We start from the raw sequence: 20,159 nt of genomic DNA, 5'->3' as shown, positions 1-20,159 counted from the left end.
ACTGAGCGACTTCACTTTCACTTTTCACTTTCATGCATTGGAGAAGGAAATGGCAACCCACTCCAGTGTTCTTGCCTGGAGAATCCCAGGGACGGGAAAGCCTGGTGGGCTGCCATCTCTGGGGTCACACAGAGTCGGACACGACTGAAGCGACTTAGCAGCAGCAGCAGCAAAGCCTTTGACTGTGTGGATAACAACAAACTGTAGAAAATAATGAAAGAGATGGGAATACCAGACCACCTGACCTGCCACTTGAGAAACCTGTAGGAAGCAACAGTTAGAAGTGAACATGGAACAACAGACTGGTTGCAAATAGGAAAAGGAGTACATCAAGGCAGTATATTGTCACCCTTCTTATTTAACTTATATATAGAGTACATCATGAGAAACGCTGCGCTGGAAGAAGCACAAGCTGGAATCAAGATTGCCAGGAGAAATATCAATAACCTTGGATATGCAGATGACACCACTCTTATGGCAGAAAGTGAAGAGGAACTAAAGAGCCTCTTGATGAAAGTGAAAGAGGAGAGTGAAAAAGTTGGCTTAAAGCTCAACATTCAGAAAACTAAGATCATGGCATCCAGTCCCACTCAATGCATAGGTCTCCAGTAATCATTCTTTCCTCAAAAGTTGTTCCTGTCCAGGCTTGTGGAATTTTGCCTGCATGTGATCAGATGACAGAGACTCAGCGGGCTCATTAGGTACTTGTAATCATTCTTTCTGTCTGAGTAGCTCTCTCTTTTAGATGCCCTGCCCCACACATATCATCTTCTGCACCTCCCTGGCTCACCTGTATTCTCAGATCAGGGCTTTGCTGGGCTGCATCTGGGTTCCCCTCCCTGTACCTGCAGCATGTAAATTGCCTGAAGGCAGACATCCAGGAGTCTTCAGATTGATTTGTGCATCCATCTTCACTCTAGGAACTTACTCCTGCATGGCTTGCTGTCCAGGATCTGAAAACAGTTGTTTCAAGTACTTTGTTCAGCTTTCTAATTACCAGTGCCAGGTGAGGACGTTCAGATACTGTTCCTCTTAAAGCTGGAAGTGGAAGCCACATTTTATTTTTACAGACACTCTTTGAATCAATAATTCTAAATCAGTTAACCATATATGTTTGAAAGTATCATTTGCTTCATTTTCTCTATTTTGCTCTTGCCAATGTAAAAACAACACCAAATATCAAGAGACACATTAAAACAGGTTTTGTTTTCTGCATTTCCTGGTTGACTTTTATGTCAACAAATCCTAGGTAAGGGCTTAGGAAGCTGCAGTAAGTCAAGGCACCAGCAAGATCACAGGATCTGCAATCAACAGGGACCTTAATGGTACCAGAGAGCCTTTTTTTGCCATGCCGTTAGAGGTGGTTGCAGTAGTTGAGGGGCCACAGGGATCCCAGGACCTTAATGACACCAGTGAGCCAGCTAAAATACAGGAGGCTGAGGCCAGGTACAGCACGTTTGGCCAATGTGAGCTGAAACATATTTAACTCTGAATTTCCAGAACCATAACCTCAAACAAAATGTTCACCTTCTGATATTCACATGGAAAGATTGCACAGAATCTTTTACCCAGAAATTCTACTTCCATGGAAGAAAGCCACCAGGGAGATTGCTTCGAGAATTTAAGAGATGTGCGGTTTTTAGGTGGAGAAAGAGGAAGTGAGTAAATGGCAAGTGTGGTTCAGAAATGGAAAGGGGTCTGTGCACACCCAGCAGGCTCTCTTTGCTGGAAGGCAGGCCGTGCACTCGCTGCTCCTTCCCCCTTTTGCTGAGCTCACTTTTATCATGTTTTAGGTAGCTCCAATGAAAACTTCAAATACAGGGGCTTCCCTGGTGGTCCAGTGGTTAAGAATCTACCTTGCAGTGCAGAGAACACTGGTTCGATCTCTGGTCCACAGAAGATCCCACATGCCACAGAGAAATTAAGTCTGTACACCACCAATACTGAGCCCAGGCATTCTAGAGCCCAGCGCTCCACAGCAAGAGAAGCTGCCAAAGTGGGAAGCCCAACCACCCAACTAGAGCACAGGCCCTGCTCACTACAAGTAGAGAGAGCCTGCAGGCAGCAAAGAAGACCCAGGGCAGCCAGAAAGAAATAAAATTATATCTAAACAAAACCCCTTCAAGTACAGTGACTCTCAATGGCTCAAGTAACTCCTGCTCGATGTTCTCAGCACACCGACGTGTGGGGTCTACAGGAACCCCCTCCTCCCATGAAGGCCCAGAGTCTCCATCGACCACGTGTCTCCACCACTGTGCTGTGCCATCTCCCCGCTCACCTCTGCACAGAATTGCTTCTGATGGTGTCACTCTTTAGGCAGGGGTGTCATTCTTGAGAATCATCATCTAAGAATTAACATCATCTCACCTGAAATTTTATTTCTGTATTCCTTAAAAGGAGTTCCTTAAAATCCTAATTGTATTCCTTAAAAGAGCATTTTAACAAAATCTTGATTTAGACGCCTATGTTTTTATTTATCACCTTTTATGTCTCTTTTATTGTGTCCTGTGCTCTGGCTCAGCCTCTCTCTTGGCCTCTGCTCTTGGCCTCTCATGAAACAGCATACAGGATGTATTAGTTGCATCCGCCCTCCCCTCTCACTGGCTCTTTTCCATCCTCCCTTGTCTCTCCGTGACATGTGTAACTATGTGCACATCACTATCACCGTGACACCCTCCCCTCCTTTGGGAAGCCTGTCATTACCTTCCTGCTTCTTTCTCTGCTGCCCCGTGTGTGTCCCTGCCCAACACTCACAGCAGCTTCACAGCAGGCGCTCTCCCTCACTCTTCTCTCCAGAGTTCCTGCTGAAATTTCTGGACACCACCTCCCAAGTATTTACCTCTGACTCTGACTTCTTCCCTGGTGGTCCCAGTAACATCTTCCCCTGAATGAAGACCACAGATAAAACCTAAATTCTCCTTCTTCCCCAGCTACCTTAGACTCCCCTGTGGATGTCTCCTTCTCATCCAGGCTCAGTGATTCAATATCATCCATGAACCATTTTTCTGTACTCAACCATCTATCTGGCTGTATTGATACCATCTCCAGGGGAGTGGGTGGAGCAATGATGGGCAATGTTGAGATGGCAGGTAGAGACCAGGCCAGGCAATGAGGGCGTGCGAATGAAGGGCAGTGCTAAGAAGAGCAGAGTATAGAGAAGTCATAAGGGCAGAAGAGGTTGGAGAATGTTTTTGAAAACAGATCAGGGAGATATCTGGGAGAGGAGAGGTCGAGTCCTAAGGAAAGAGAAATGATCATTGCATAGCTCCTCGGGGAGTCGGGGGGGAATCCAGCAATGTGCTAGTTTACCAGCAACATCCTATCAGATGCTGTATTTCAGTTAGAAATACTTCAGGCTACAAATGCATTAGATTTGTAGAAATTCCATATGCATTAGAAATTGATACATTTTCCTGCAATGGAATAAAATAGGCTACAGTTATGCATTACATAGTTTTTTGTGATGTCAAGATGTCATTTTATATTAGTGTTTATTCCAGTGTGGACCAGTAAAGCATATTATAGTACATCATCTAGTCACTGGACTGATTTGTGGAAAATAGTGTCCCAAGAGAGAATATTCCCAAGATAGTGTCAGCTGAATATAAGCAAGATACCATAAAACATTGTGCACAGTGTGCGACCATTTATGGTTTTAAATGTGGTTGTGCTCGCACTCAGTCATGTCCGACACTTTGTGACACTATGGACTGTAGCCCACCGGGCTCCTCTGCCCATGGCGATGCTCCAGGCAAGGATACCAGAGTGGGTTGCCATTTCCTGCTCCAGAGGACCTTCCGGACCCAGGGATTGAATCTGAGTCCCTTATGTCTCCTGCACAGGGAGGTGGGTTCTTTACCACTAGCACCACATGTGGAGTGAAGAAGAAATAGATATTCATAGTTGCTTGTGTCCATAAAATGACATTCTGGGACGTCTCTCCTGATCCAGGGGCTAAGACTCTGCACTCTTATTGTAGGGGCCTGAGTTCAATCCCTTGTCATGAAACTAGAACCCACATGCCACAGCTAAGAGTTCCCATGGCAAAGGTCCCATGGACACAGCCAAATAAATACTTAGAAAAAACAAATAAACCTCCGGAAGCTATTCCTGAGAAACAAAACACGTGGCTGACTGTGGAAGCAGCAGGGCCTTAACAAGAAAGGAGGGGGTAGGAAGAACAATGGAATATGAAGTATTTTATATTTTTAGGTTCTTGAACCTTGTACATGTATTGTAAGTTTATCAGAAATGCCAAGACATTACAACAAAATTTTAAACCTCTAAAGAATAGAACTCACAGCGTTATTTCTACAAACTGAATGAAAGTCAAGTTTGTTTTATCAGAAAGATTATCTGGCTTCTCTAAAATATCTTCTTAGGCTTTTCCCACGCTACCCAGACAGTGGTCCATACAGCACTGTCTGGATTCTTGTCATAACGTAAAGTGAATCTTTTACACTATCCTCGGTCCTTGATGTCCAGCAAATGGAGGACGATGTCATCACGTTCCTTGCAGCAGGGGCCCACTTAGGCAGCACCGACCTCTACTTCCCAACGGAGCAGTACATCTACAGAAGGAAAAGTGACACCGTCTACATTAGGAATCCGAAGAGAACCTGGGAGAAGCTTCTGTAGGCAGCTCATGCCATCGTTGCCACTGAAAACCCAGCTGCTATCCCTGATGCGTCCTCCAGGAACCCTGGCCAGCGAGCTGAGCTGCAGTTTGCTGCCGCCGCTCCTCTGGTCGGCCGCTTTGCTCCTGGAGCCTCCACTAACCAGACCCAGGCAGCTTCCAGGAGCAAAGACTCCTGGTAGTTACGATCCCTGGGCTGACCGCCAGCCTCTCCCAGAGACATGTATGTGAACTTCTTACCATTAGTCTGTGTGACACGGACTCTCCTCTGCACTCTGGAGACGACCCATTCCCCACAACCAGGGAGCTCAGTCGGTGGGTCTGACTTGGCGGATGCTCACCCGGGAAGTTCTACCCGTGCGCAGCACTGTTTCCTGTGAACACTCTTGGGAGGTCGTGCCTGATCCCCACGTCTGCAGATTCTGAAAAGGTTAAAAGGGAAGAGCAGGTGGCAGCTGAGCAAGCTCTGACCAAGGAGGACTTCACCGTGAATGGGTCACTTCAGCAGCTGAGTGCAACGCTACTGGATCTGAGGTGCTGGCCTAGTCCACAGGCGGGCAGGCGAGCTCGCTGCCTACTCTGCAGTTCCCCTGAAGGCTAGCCTGCAGTGCCCACTGCTCAGGCCACTGGACGGGTACACACAGCACTGCGTGGGCTTCAGCTGTTCTTTCACAGGCTCTTTTCTTGGGTGGGGGCCGTGCTGGGTCCTTGCTGCTGCACAGGTGTGCTCTGGTTGTGGTGAGCGGGGCGCACTCTCTGGTTGTGGTGCCTGGCCTTCCCGTTGCAGCGGCTTCCCTTGTTATGGAGCATAGGCCCCAGGGCCCCCAGGCTTCGGTGGTGGCAGAGCGTGGGCTCAGGAGCTGTGGCCCCCAGGCTGTGGAGCACAGGCTCGATGGTTGTGGTTCATGGCCTTAGTTCCTCTGAGGCACGTGGGTTCTTCCTGGACCAGGGATTGAACTCATGTCTCCTGCATTGGCAGGATTCTTTACCATGAGGCATTATGGAAACCCCACAAACTCTTAAAATGGAAATTGGTTGACAGAAAATAAGCAGTTTCTAAATAAATAAATATTTCTACTCATGAGGATGTTCTGTGACTTTTGCTGTTTTCTTTTCACATAAGAGGAAAATTTCCTAATTCATAATTCATTATGTTCTTCCCCCAAACAACATTTGCAACTGCTAATTTTATTAGCTAAGCTTGATCCAAGTTTTAAAATACTTTTCTCCCACTTTCCCCTATGCACTTAATGTTCATTATCAATTGAGATACTATTTTATCATTGTTCAGTCACTCAGTCATGTCCAACTCTTTGCGACCACATGGACTGCAGCACACCAGGCTTCCCTGTCCTTCACCAACTCCCAGATATTATATTTATATGCTTCATATGGATAGGAGGATAATCAATTGACTTCATACTTGAATTATTTCTCTGAATCTGAATATTAATATGCTAGTAAGATATAAAACACTTGATTGAATTCAGCATAATAACAAGTAATAGAATCAGGTCACCATATCTTAAGACTGATTATAAAAGCAGCAGCCATGTTGATGAGGAGCAGTGACACGGGGGGGACATTTTATGTGGTGAGAGAGGGGCGCTGGCCTCAGGGATTTAAAGGGCTGCTTGAAAACAGTGGAACTCGGCTCAGTGGATGGACCTCCTGGGAGTCACTTCCCAGGGACACACAGGACAGAGTCCTGAGCATCCTGAGAGCCCACAAGGCAGTCTGAAGTGGTGGCCAGGGCACCCCTCTGTGTATCAGTGGAGATGGTAGCTGTATTGTGTGTCTATACGAGTCTGTATAAGGTGACCCTGCATGCAGAAAACCAAATTTGACTAAATGGCAGATGGCCTCAGCTCTAATAGTAAGATCTTTTCTTAAATCAATTTCTTTCTCCTCTCAGCTTCTCCATCTGAAAGGAGTTACTCTTCATGAGACCCATTCTCTTTTAATTCCCTTCTTAAAAGCCTCAGATTTTGTAGCTTTTTTTTCAGTAAGTATCTTTCCATGTTTATTCCTCAGACAAGACAAGCAAGAGTAAATTTTTCTTATTGGACTTTAAAGATAAACAAATACTTTTAAAATCAGACGTTCCAAAAGTTCTAAATTCATTCAGGTTCTCACTTTAGTATCTTCAATCCTAAGCCTGTAATGAGCGTTTTACTTGATTCAGACACAGCTCTGGGGCGTGAATTGGTGGTGGGACTCCACAGACCCCTGGAATTTTGAACTCTTGACAGTTAGATCTCTTTTTACAGAAGTGTTAGCAGCCAATGGAGCAAGGCGCATATAGTGCCAGATTACAGAGCTGACAGCTGGGAAAAGACAGTTTATTGATGGTAGAAAAGATCTGCCTTCTGACAAGCAGGCGCCTCTCACGGTGAGGCAAACTGGAAGTGCCTGCAGAGGCAAAGCCCCGTGGGCAGGGAGCAGGATGCTTCAGCCACACCCCTTATCAGCGCAGCCCTCAGAAAGCGGTCCTTCCTTAACCTGACTCGTGCTTCCTGTTTCTTTAACTCCCTGTGCTTCGGGGCTGCTCTGCTGAGTTGGACTCCCCTTTGCTTTTCCTAGATCTCCTTGGGGCCTTCTCACAAGGCCCGGCAGCAGGCAGGAAGCAGTGGCGCCATTGGGCAGGTCTGCTCCTGTAACTCCTCTGGCAGCCGTGCGGCTGGGACAGCGCGCTGAGTGTCCACCGTCCCTCTCATGGGACCAGAGGTCGGAATGTGATGGGACCAGAGGTCGGAATGGGGAAGAGGGAAGGGCTGCCTTTGCTTTCTTTCACTCCCAGGCCAGGAGCTCTTAAGCTGAGGGATTTGGAGAGCCCAGGGAGCCTGTGCCCTCCCTGAAGTGATGCATAAAATGCATCTTTGCACAAGCCTTTTTTCAGATAAGAGTAAATGCCCTGGATTCACCCCTTCAGAATATTTTATCTTTGTTCCTAGTCTCTACAGACCCTGTGCTTTGAAGCACAACACTGCTGAAGTGATTTCATCACACTTCCACTGCTGCCAGTCCCTAGTAAACCCAGCTTTCAGAATCAAGAGAAGCTGGTGGCTGACAAGGCTTAAAAACATCCTTTGGAGTTCCTAGAATCAAGAGCACTTGACTATACTCTACTGGAACATTTTAAGGTCTAGTAGTTTGCTTTTCACTTGTGAGCAGCTAGGTCAAATTGTTTTCAAACAAGAAAACCGAACTAAAGTCTATGTGTCTGACCAGGGTTACAGGACACAAAGTACTTTAGGGCGGGTCCCAGGTTGGCCTGAGATTCTGTCATTACCAGGAATCAAAGTAACAAAGAGCATTTGTGACACAAACCCTAAAAGCGTTTTATTACTGGATAATTTGGGTTGGGACGGTTCCCTAGAGAAGAGAATGGCAACTCACTCCAGTGTTCTTGCCTGGAAAATTCCATGGGCAGAGGAGCCTGGTGGGCTACAGTCTAAGGGATCCCAAAGAGTCGGACACGACTGAGTAACTTTCACTTTCTGTTTTCAGTTTGGATCTATGGAGAGGTAAAGTCTTTTCTGTGAATATTTGTAAATGCTTCCTGCAGATCCAGTTATATGGCTTTGTGTTCTTCTGGAATTCCCATGACATTGATCTGGACTTCATACACTTATGTACCAAATTACTTTGTTTTCTGTGCAATGGTGGTAAAACAGTTAAAAAGCAAGTAAACAAGCCAAAGCCCATGAACAGTTTTCCAAACAGACTGAAAGCGCCACCTACTGTTCAATCTGTAGAGGTGCCCGAGGAATGTAGTCAGAGCCTTATGGACTGAGGGCCACAGGAACTAGGATATTAAGGTAAGGTAGACTCACATCTAACTATACTTTCTACTTATATGCTATTTATAACGAGTTATGTAGTTATATTAATGCTCTCTCCTGAGCATTCTCAATCTTTGGTTACAGAAAGTAAGATATTGAAAATCACTGAGCTGTGGCAGATGTAAGAAACAGTATCAGGCTGTCATATGCTTTCCACGGGTCCCGATTATCCCACACCAACATACCTTTAGAGTTCTGGAGTAAAAATGCTCTCTGCCACTTTTATTCCTAGTAACGGCTGAGGCCCAGAGATCCCTGAGTAGCCCCTCCTGAGGGGACTTGACTGTATTTATTTTACATGTGTTTAAGAGATGACAGAAAAAGAGAAAGCTCTAAAATGGCAAAAGCTTTCAGGTACACCAAAAAGCTGGTTTTTAATGTTGGTTTGAGTGTTTTGTTTTTAATGGAACAATCCATTATAGAATGGGCCAAAATAAGTTTAGAGAATACAGTGTACTTTTGCTACCTCTGAGAGCTACTAATTAAAATATGTCTTTACTATGGGCCTGGCATAAATTCAGACTTGCCTTGGGCAGGTGACTGACCTCCAGGCTGCCTTAAACCCAGCCAGTGTTCAGGCAGTGGCCCGTGACTGGAGGCACAGCAGCCTGCAGCCGGCGTCTCACTGTTTGTGCTGCTCGTGTGCTCTTTCTATCTCTAGGCCTTCAGCAGATATTCACTCTCTTCTACGCAGCTTATCATTTGTTTGACTCTGAAATACATTGGTTCAGTTTTTATGATAAGCTGGTTCTGTACAATCATATGTAGTGTTTATTTAAATGCAAACAATATACACTCTCATTCAAGTTCCTCCTGAGTTAAAAGTACACCCAAAAAGAAACTGGTAATTTAGAGTAAAAGTAAAGTTTCTCTTTCATCCTTATCAAAGTATCTGTGGTTCATTTATATATATTCCTCCAGCTTTTTAGAAAACATTTCAAATATATATTTATTTACACACAGATAATATATGTTCATTTTTAGTTCAGTTAGACAAATAATGTGTGTTGTTTTACAACTTGCTTTTGTCATGTAACAGTATGACTTTGAGATGTCACCATTTCCTGTTTGGGGGTTTTCCAGTGGTTTTAAATAGGACTATAAAAATCTCTCTTTAGAAGAACACGATTCTGCTATAAGCAAACTAGGTTCATCTAGCATCCACATTCAGGGAAATTCAGAAATGGCTTTAGTTGCCCTGCGCATCCCACCATCAGGAATGGAGGAAACTGCGAGCAAGGAAGCTCTCAGTAATGAACACCAGGCACCCCGTTAACCCAGCGCTAAAGGAGGAGGGCGGGGCGAGGACAGCTCACGGGCTGCGGGGAAGGTCTTGTGATGCCTGTGTCTCCAGCCTGGCCGGTGGCAGCCGAGAGAATCCAGGACAGAGAGAAGGTAGGAGGAGGACAGTGGAGGGCAGGAAACGGGCCTCCTGGCAGCAAAGCACAAAGGTCACAGCAGAGCCTGGGGAGGACAAGCAGGTCCTCAGAGGAGCAGGTGGAGAGACACCCGGAGGAGGCTCCCTCCCGCTCACCCCACCCCAGAAGGTGCCCACTGGCCGGGCCGGGTGCGGGTTCGCATCCACTCCCCTCACTTCAGGCTGGTCTCGGGAACACACTTCTTGTTTCACTTGAGTGATTCAATTATGCCTCCCCTGTAATTTCAGCTTGGGTCTTCTCTGCCTGCCTTCCCCTCACTTTTCACTCTGGCCTCAGTCTTCATTTTTTTCTGGCAAACAAAATATGGTCAGCAGGCAGAGTTGACTGCGTAAAAGGCAAAGGTCTGCCTCTGAGGAGTAATATATACTCATATCGCCATGCTAGTTTATTTATATTTATTAATTTAATTTACTACAACATAATACTATGTAAATGTATGCATATATAATGTAAATAAATATTAAATGTTATGTACTTTTATTATTTTAATATAATATTTATATATCCATGATATATGTTAATATTAATAATATATAGGCTGATTTAGTTAATGACACCCCTGGTGAGAAGACTAATGAAGACTAAAGAAGTCAGAAAAAAACAGAAATTTGAAGATCTTTGCACAAACTCCATGCTCACGATGTAAATGGTGAGACGTGCATGAAGGTTCTTGGCCAGGGCTCCTCACAGGCTTCTCCAGGCCCCTGTATGGTCAGCAGTGAGAGAGGGAGCGAGGGTCCAGGCAAAGCCCCCAGGCTGAGGCCGGGCCGAGCCCCCTACCAGTCTCCTTCCTTCTGTCACCATGCATCACCTCCTCACTTACACTAGTGTAAATGAGTGTTATCACTTCTCCCACAGAATGAAGGGTGTGAGTTGCAGGAGAGCTGGAGTGAGCTCACTGGTGACACAAATCTTAAAACTAGAGAGAGGGAGTTGGAGGGAGGGAGACAGATAAATAGACATATGTGCCCTGGCTTTAGACTGTAGTGTAAAATTTATGATATTAAAACTGGTGAGCCTTTAGCTTGTATTTTTATCAGTGCCTGTATTAAACAATTGATCAGTCACCTAAATATCATAGATTCTAAATCATAAACTAGGATTTTAAAATACTGTAGTTTTCTGTATTATCAAAATGCACTTTTGAAGCCAATGTTCAAATCATCCTGTGTCTTCTTTTTGTGTTTGGTCACATGTTGTTCTCTTTTTTAACTTTTACTTTGTATTTGGGGTGTAGCCCGTTAACAAACAGTGCTGTGACAGTCTCAAGTGACACCAAGGGGAACAGTTCAGCCAAACACACACATGCGTCTTTCTCCCCCAAGCTCCCCTCCCTTCGAGGCTGCTACATAGCATTGACATCCATGTGCCAAACAGGGAGTCCTTGTTAATTCTGAACCAAAGTGGACATTTGTTGCATCATCAGAGACTCTGTCAGAATGTTTCCCAGAGATTAGCGAGGAGTTTCCTGGAAAACACTCAGCCCACCCCCTGTTGCCAGAGGAAGAGTGTTGATATATGGGTGTTAGTTTGAGGAGAATTTGGTGAACTGGACCAGCTCGTACAGAGATGGAAACAGCTTGTCACCATCAACATTGTCACCGTTCCCCAGTAGGTTCAGCCTCCCCCGAATGTGCCCTGAGTCCTGACCGCTAAGCAGGCCAAGCCCGCACTCAGCCCCCAGCGCCTCCTCCCGTAGGGCCCGGCCCGCAGGAGACAGAGGGACTGACAGCTTATCCCCTCCTCCCCCTACTCACGGGCCTGCCCGAGCCAGCTCCCTGCTCTGGCTGAAGGAGGAAGAAGGCCCAGCAGCAGCCCCAGAAGAAGCGCACAGAGGACCCTCCATTCCCAGGAGTGCAGGCTCATTGTGCAGGGCTGAGGGGACACGAGGGTGGGAGAAGCCTCAGCTCTGGACACTGTGGGAGCTTGTCTGCTGAACAGACTCAGGGACTGCCTGTTGGCCATGGGATCTGAGGAACAGGAGAGATTTGGATGGACTGGGGCTAGCTGGGAGGGTTTGCCATGGTCTAAAGCACAGGCTGTGTCTCTCTGGGCTGAAAATATTAACCGCTGAACACTAGCTCCCACCAAAAGAGGGTATTGGTTAGAGGTGTCCTGAGATGTAAGAGCTTCTTAGGGAGACAAGAGGAGATACTAGGAGGATGTGAAATGCCTTGTAGAGCCTAAACCACATGCCCAGCCTTCTGACCCTAGTTTTGGGAAGTAGCAGTTTCTTATGCATGTCCCTGGTGGCTCAGATGGTAAAGAATACACCTGTAATGTAGGAGACCTGGGTTTGATCTCTGAGTCAAGAAGATCACCGGAGAAGGAAATGACAACCGACTCCAGTATTCTTACCTGGAAAATCCCATGGACAAAGGAGCCTGGTGGGCTACAGTCCATGGGTTCATAAGGACGTGATTGAGAGACTAACACCCTTTCAGGTGAGGGCAGCTGGTTTGCTTGGGCCTGATCAGGGAGGGGCACAGGTGAGTGTTGCTTCTGAGGAGTGAAAGAGTCTTTGGGCCTAGAAAAGGAAACAGCAGTCTCAAAGGCCCTTGCTGAATCATCTAACTTTGGGGAAAACAAAACCAAACTTGAGATCCCACCCTGATGCTCCAGGCTGGTTGCATCTACCTGCGACTTATCACCCCTTGTCCAGAGGATTTATCACCCTCTGCCCAGCTACAAATGCCATCTCAACTAAAGAATACCCAAAACATCCCGCCTGACTAACATTTCCCTTATCACTTCCACAAACCTCCCTTTAAGTATGAAGCCTCCCTGATCCCTCTCGGGCTCAGCCTGGTCATTAGGCAGACTGCCGCCCCTCCTTGCTTGAATAAAGGTAACCTACTTCCATTGAGGTGGTCTCTCCTTTTCTGCCTCAGCCCAATCTATACCTTACAGCCAGCACTGTCCAAGAGAAGAGGGCAAACAGGTGCCCCCCAGGAGTCAAGACACAGGCTGCTTAGTCAGCAAGCCAGCTGTGAGGTTGGTGAAGTGGGCACCATGCAGGACCTCTCCGGCTGCCCCCGGGTGCCCTGCAGTTCCAAGCTTTGGCCTGAATGCGTCATAGAGAAGGATCCTTTGTATTCTATAGATTATGAGTTAACCACTAAAGGAATGTTGCCTATAAGCTTGTACATAAAGTCCCATCTCTGGGAGCCCTGCATCCCAGGTAATAAGCACCAAGCTAAAATAATAACTGTGTTTGGCTCACAGGAAACTTCCTGCCCAGACTCACCTGTGAATCACAGCAGGGAGGCAGACATCAACACATGCCCTCTCAAGCCTGATCAGAATGAGGAAATATTTGACTTTCCTCCCTCACCACTTTTGAGAATTAATATAAAAGAAGCCTGAATTCTAACTCAGGCGAGATGGGTCCTGGGACAAGAGTCCTGGGTTTCTGAATAAAGTCACTGTTCTTTGCCCCAAGAGCTCATCTCTCAATTTATTGGCCTGTCGTGACGTGAGCAGGACAAGCTTGGACTCAGTTACAGAAGACTTGACAGTCTTGCTCTTTTGGGGGAAGATTTCCATTTTCATTCATTTAGTCATTTATCAGGGAGAAGGCAATGACACCCCACTCCAGTACTCTTGCCTGGAAAATCCCATGGATGGAGGAGCCTGGTAGGCTGCAGTCCATGGGGTCGCTCAGAGTCGGACACGACTGAGCGACTTCATTTTTCACTTTTCACTTTCATGCATTGGAGGAGGAAATGGCAACACACTCCAGTGTTCTTGCCTGGAGAATCTCAGGGACGGCGGGGCCTAGTGGGCTGCCGTCTATCGGGTCGCACAGAGTCGGACACGACTGAAGCAACTTAGCAGCAGCAGCAGCAGCAGCAGCAGTCATTTATCATGTATTTGAGTCCTGCTTGGAGCCAGACCCTGCTGAACTCACCGTTGGAGACCCAGCTCAGACCTCACTGGGTCCATGATGCCTTCCTTGATCCCATGCTCTGCCCACACCATTTCCTGCCTCACCCAGGACCCCTCAAGTCTTTAAGCACACTGTGATGAGCTCTCCAGCTTGTGAGCCCTGTGAGGACCTCGAACAGATGCAGAACGGGGCTCAGCAAATATGAAGATGACCAATAATCAAATCAATGAGCTGGTCAAACACAAACCAGGCTTAGGTCACATTCACCAAAGGTCATCTTTTCTCCCTCCTTCCAGAGCCAGAGTTTCAGGGGGACCTTTACCAGGAGCCCAGGGATCTTCTCTGACACTAACCTCATCCAAAACATTAACAGTCTGGGTGGATTTTATTTTCAGTTTTATTTCTTTTTACACTTGAAGTCACTTTGTGGCTATTCCACTGAATACTGAGTAACTTAATGATCACTTCTGTTGTGTCTGGGCCAAGAAAGCCCAATACGGGGGTAGGATATTGAGGAGGAGAAGGTCAGGGGTAGGGGGGTGTGAAACAGCAGACGCAGGTGGCCCCCATCCCTGTCCTCACTGCCCCGCCCCACCCTCTTTGTATTTAACCAACGTGACTGTGATTACTAGGGTCCAGATGTCTCCTTGCTGATGTGCTGTCCTTTAGAGCCAGCTGTAGAGGTCATAAGACAAACCTAAGTTCTGGGGCCCCTGTGTGACCCAGGAGCAGTCACCTGTGCCATCAGAGGGTCAGTTTCTGACCCACAGTGATGCTCTCCCAGAGTCCAGCGTGAGTTGGTGGCCAGCCCTGCTCACTGTGAGACTCTGCAGCTCTTGCTGTGCCCTGAAACCCCTCGCTGCAGCCTGGCTGTGTTCAGGGAACACCTGGACAAAACAGGCATGAGTGAGTAGGAGAGAGTGGGTGCTTCTGGGGCAGAAGAGATACAGAGAAACTGGATTTCACTCTGGCCACTTCCAACTGGTCCCAGCCTAATGCCACTTGTCATACACCCTGAGTGGACAGGATCTCCTGGGAGCTCAGAAGACTCTCCTGAGAGCTGGGATGTGGAGCTTTGGAGGCTGGGGCTCTGGGGCTCAGAAGCTGGCCCAGGGAGTGAAGCTGGGACTGGTGGGTTTGCACTGCAGACTGTCGGGTGTCTGGCTGAAGCTGCTGACATCCGTGGTCACACCTCCCTCAGCCATCTGACCGTTTGTTATCCCAGCAGTTAAGCAGGGCTTGTCTGGCAGGTAAGCGACTGAGACAGCAGCTCAGCGTGGGCGGCTCCTCCACCCGCCTCTGCTCTCCTCTCTCCTGGCCTCTCTCCTTCACCACCTGTGCCCCCTGCCATGTAGTTCTCTTCTTGGGCCACCGTGGGGAGGCCCACTTGGAGTTCTGGTCGGGTGGGTGGCACAGAGGGTCCCGAGAAGGGGTGTCGTGGCTGGGCTGGTTGCTCTGTGCTCACTGGTGGCTCAGGGTCAGTGAGGCAAATAGGCTCCCTACACAAAGACGGTTCCTAGTGATGTGGACGGAGTGACAATGGTAATTTTATATTCTGTGAATTTTTCACAATTAAAAAGAAAAGAACTCGGGTGTGTGTGTGTGTGTGTATTATAATGGCCTAGAAAGGAAAATTCTCAAGTCAAACAGAGGAATGAATCATGTGCTAAACCATAGATGATTCTCAAAGACATAGCACCACGTGTAAGAAACCAGCATACGTGGCCACAGTTGTACAAATCTGTGTACTTTAAATATGCAGAATAGGCAAATCATTAGGGTCAAAAAGCACACAGACAATTGCCAAAAGCTGGGGGAAGGTGGTAGGGGAAGTGCCTGTTTAGTGGGTAGTGGCTTTCTCTGTGAGGAGATGAAGTGCTCTGATTTAGATAGCGGTGATAGATGCACAGCTTAGCACACAGATGATGAATCATTTGGAGAAGGAAATGGCAATCCACTCCAGTGAGTTGCACATTTTACAGAGTAAATTTTATGATATGTGAATTAGAGTCCAACTTAAAAATTGTGATTGATAAAGGATTGGTTTTTTTAAAGAATTCACACAAGAAACACATCTTATCCTGAGTTTTGGTTGGTTCTCATTCTTCTAATGTCTGTAGGCAAACAAACATCTGGACAGGGATGAGGATTCAGGTTTCCTCCTTCAGGGACTGACTTCTCTGAGCTTCCCTTCATCACCAAACAACGAGGACCCTCAGCCTCTGCAGGAGCTGCTCTCCATGTTCGTACCCTCCCCTCTCCTCCTCCTCCCCCTGCTCTGACAGGCTTCCTCCCTCCAGCTCTGCCTCCTGAGTTCAGTCTGGGCTCCTCTCAGCAGGCGCTCTTGCTGGGCTCCTGACCACCCTCTGATTGCAGCCTCTCCACCCTCCTGTTTGGTTTCTCCCTGTGATAACTAATCTGCTTTAACTGCAGTTCTGAACATGTGCGTTCTCTACTCACAGCATCTGAGTGGCTCCCACTTCCCAGGAAGGATAGTGGCATCCCAGGCCAGGCTCTAAATGCCTTTCACTCTCTCTCCCCTGCCCGCTTCCTCTGCCAGCCCTCACCCGTTGCGTCCACCCCGCAGTCCACACCGCCTTTGACATCATGCAGGAGTTGAGATGAACGCTCTGCCTTCACAGCTGCCTTTCTGGAGGAACCTGCTCTCTGTTGCACCTACTACGGGCCCCTGGCTCTGGATTCTTGGCTGCTGAACTGCATTCCTCCGAGGCCTTGGCTTGAAAACCGTCTGCTCTGCTGATTTTCCTGACTCTCTCGGGCTGTGTTGTAACTCCTTGTCTTTCTTCTGGTCCTGTGTGCCTTTTCTCGGTGAGCATGTGCCACATGGTGGGGCACTTATGTCTTTTCTGACACCCCTCTTAGGCCCAGGGCTTCCTGAGGACAGGAATCCAGGCCCCACGACTCTCCACGAGTCTCTCAGGACTGGAGGTGCTCACTGCTCACCTGCACGGTGACTGAAGGCTGTGGCTCCCCCGTCAGGCTTGCAGGGCCATCTGGCTCTCATCTCAGGCACTGTCCATGTTGTGGGGGAGCAGCTTTCACGCCAAGAAAGCCCCCCGCGCTCTTGTTGCAAAGACAGGCTCTGGGAGGCACGGGCGTCAGGGGCTGTGGCTCCGGGCTCTACAGGAGCAACAGTCTTGGTGCGCGGACTTAGCTGCTCCACGGCGTGTGGGATCTTTCTGGATCGAAACTGTGTCTCTTGCGTTGGCAGGCAGATTCTTTACCACTGAGTCAGCAGGGATGCCTGAGATAACACATTTCTGACTTCTGCCAATTTTGCTGAGGCCCAAGGACCGTTGAAGAATCAAGAAACACCCAAGAGCAGCCAGGCCGCTCGTCTTACACACGTGGAAGCAGACACCAGCGGAGCGCGTAGATGGTGTCCCTCGGCGCGCGGCGCAGCTCGGGCCGGGGTCCTCACTCCACGCCCAGGGTCTCTCCTGAGCCCACCGCTTCCTCCCTCAGGTCAGAGGAGAGACCGGGACCCATGCCAGGCCTCTCAGGGTCTGTGACCCTCGGGAGGCGTGGCTGAGGGTCTGGGGATCAGACAGAGCCTTTATCAGAGGGGCTGAGAGGGGCGGGAGCTCGCCCGGCTCCTCTCCTGTGGCCCAGCTGCGTCTTCTGCAGGCTCACTTTCTACTCCTCGCGGCGACCAAGAATGTATAGCTTCCCAAGGAGGGCCCTTCCATATTTTAACAAGTGTAGTGAAGGGTCCTTCCTGTCATTGTATATTTTATTTGCCACCAGAGCCTTGGACAAGCAGTGACACACTCCGTCAAGCCCTCATGTAATTGCAGACACTTCCAAGAAGGGTTCAAGATAAAACTTAAAAAAAAAAAAAAAAAGCTCCTAGGCAATTGAACCACTTGAGCTGTGATATAAATCATTTCCTTTAATCTAGTTTATTCATTGTGGATAGCACTCCAAAATAATACTTTAAAAGTCATCATGGTCTTTTGGCCTTTATTTCTGAAGATCTTTGCTGGTGGGCCCCATTTGTCTGAGGAGATCGGTATATGAACATGAAACAGCATCATTTCCAGTCTGATGAAAGTTGCCATTTTCCTCTTCTCTGCAAGGGAAACACCACCTCGGCTCACCCCGCAGCTATTTCACACTGTCAGGAATGGAGGCCAAAAAGCCCCTGTGCTGTACTCATAAGTGTAACTGGATCCCTTAGAAACCAGCCCAGCTAATCTCCACCCTCAGGAGCTTTAGCGCCTTGCTACTCAAAGTGCAGCCAGGGATCTGCAGGAATTGGCATTTCCTGGGAGCTTGTGAGAAATGCGGAACCCCAGGAATATCCCATCACTGCGTCCAAGGCCGTAAGTATTCTTTATATCACTGAGAGGAAGGGGAGACTGCAGACCCTGAGGCAAAGCTCAGTGCTTCATCTTTCTCAGCAATTGTGAGAGCGCATATCGTCCTTCCACCATTTTCTTTTTTTTAACTGAGTCATAGTTGACATATCCCTTCATATTCATTTTGAGTGAGCAACCTAATGACTCAATATTTGTATGTACTGTAAAATCATCACCATGATGAGTCCATCGCATGTCCATCATCTCACATGGTAACATCTTTTGTGCGTGTGTGATGAGGACTTTTTAGATCCACTCTTTTAACAACTTTCAAATATACAAAATAATTAAAAAAAATAGTATTATTGGCTATAGTTGCCATGCTACACATGATGATCCCGTGAGTGACTTTTCTATAATTGGAAGTTTGTACCTTTTGACCACCTTCACCTACTTCACACCCCCCCCCCCACACACACACACAGCCCACCTTCTACAACCACCAATCTGTGCCCTGGATTGAGGACCTTGGTGCTTTGCCTTTTATTTTATTTATTTATTTTTTTAAGATGCCACATGTAAGTGAGCTCACCCTTTTTCTGTGCACCTGTAGGACTAGTGCAGGTCTTAGTAGGTCCTGGATCTGTTACCCTCTCAACATTCCATGTGGAGTCTGGGGCTGCTGTGTGAGAATGATCATTCAGTGGATGGTAAACTCGTTAAGATGGGAATGTGACCTCCTCCTACCACCTGTCATGGGGCAGATTCTCCCAGCCCTGCTGTGTGGCTCTGGGGCACTTCAACTCCACATCAGTAAAGTGTGTGGTCATTCAGTAATCACTCTGTTTCCAACAACCGTGATAATGGACATCACCTTTGATAAACGCTTCATTAATTAGAGCAACTGCTGTTTGGAAACACAAGTCCAGGCCTGAATCTCTCCCTTTGAAATGTCAAACATCTGGCAGGAAAACAACTCCCTAGGAGACTTTCCCCCAGATTTTAGTCACAGAGTCAGCAAACCATGAAAACTTCACATGTTCTATAGGCCTTCACAGAAGGTTGCTTTTACATTAATTAAACTACAGGAGTGAGTTTGAACCTGCCCTAATCCTAGGTGATGCAGAACTGACTTCTGTAACTCAGGGAACATTAATTGTGCTCTTGGAATCTATGGACAGATAGGAATGAGAATTCACTCATATAAAAAGCCACAAACAAAGATCTTAACCATTTCTCAAATTTTAATTGCACATATGGCTGGCAGTTTTGCCCTGTATAGTTCCCATTTCAGAGATCATTGAAAGCTTTGAATAAAGTGAAATTCCCATGGGGAGGACCCCTTGTGTTTCTAGAGTACAAGTTTCAACCTGCTTGATTAGTCCCCCCAGAGGGACCTGGGGTGAGGGAATTAAAGCCAGTTGATCATCAATCACTTTCCAGTGTCAGTATTCACTGGAAGATAAAGACTGCCATAAGTTAATTTCTCCATTGTCCAAGCATGGCTAGTTCCTAGACCTTCAGTGATAACACTTGGTTCTTTGGCTACAGTGCTTTAGTACCCAGGAAACTATGGCCAAGTGCATGACTATGTGATTGTGGTGGCTGTTCTCTGAACTGTGTAACTGGAGAAAGATCACAGAACTTATGCAGATTATTTTATGTGTGTGCCAAGCAGCTGTCACTTTTAACTCTTTTATCCACAGCCTAATCTTGAATCTCAAGTTCAGTACAACAAATGTTCAACCAAATATCTAGGAGCAAATAGAACATGCTGGGGGTAAGCCTAAAGATTAATACATGTCAGAGCTGATGGATGTTAGCAATTACCTAGTCCAGTTTCCAAATCCTCTGAAGATGTGTGGCATCTCCAGATCATCACAGAGCCAGGCCCCTCCCATCACACCCCTGTCTCTCATCCTTCAATCATCCATTCAACAGTGACTGAGAATCAACTCGTGTCAGGAGCCAGGAAAGAACTATGAGCAAGACACAGCCCTGCTCTCAAAGAGTTTTCAGTCCAGCAGG

The 20,159-nt window shown here is 47.3% G+C and overlaps 1 pseudogene; it reads left to right on the top strand.

Moving 5' to 3' along the window:
• Nucleotides 1-4,240: 4,240 nt before the first annotated feature.
• LOC129637697 (40S ribosomal protein SA-like) lies at nucleotides 4,241-5,237 on the top strand (annotated as a pseudogene).
• The last annotated feature ends 14,922 nt before the right edge of the window (nucleotides 5,238-20,159 follow it).

Source organism: Bubalus kerabau, chromosome 23 (genome assembly GCF_029407905.1).
Source record: "Bubalus kerabau isolate K-KA32 ecotype Philippines breed swamp buffalo chromosome 23, PCC_UOA_SB_1v2, whole genome shotgun sequence".
Lineage (NCBI taxonomy): Eukaryota > Metazoa > Chordata > Mammalia > Artiodactyla > Bovidae > Bubalus > Bubalus kerabau.
The sequence above is the reverse complement of the archived record's forward strand: the minus strand, read 5'-3'. Positions and strand labels throughout refer to the sequence as shown.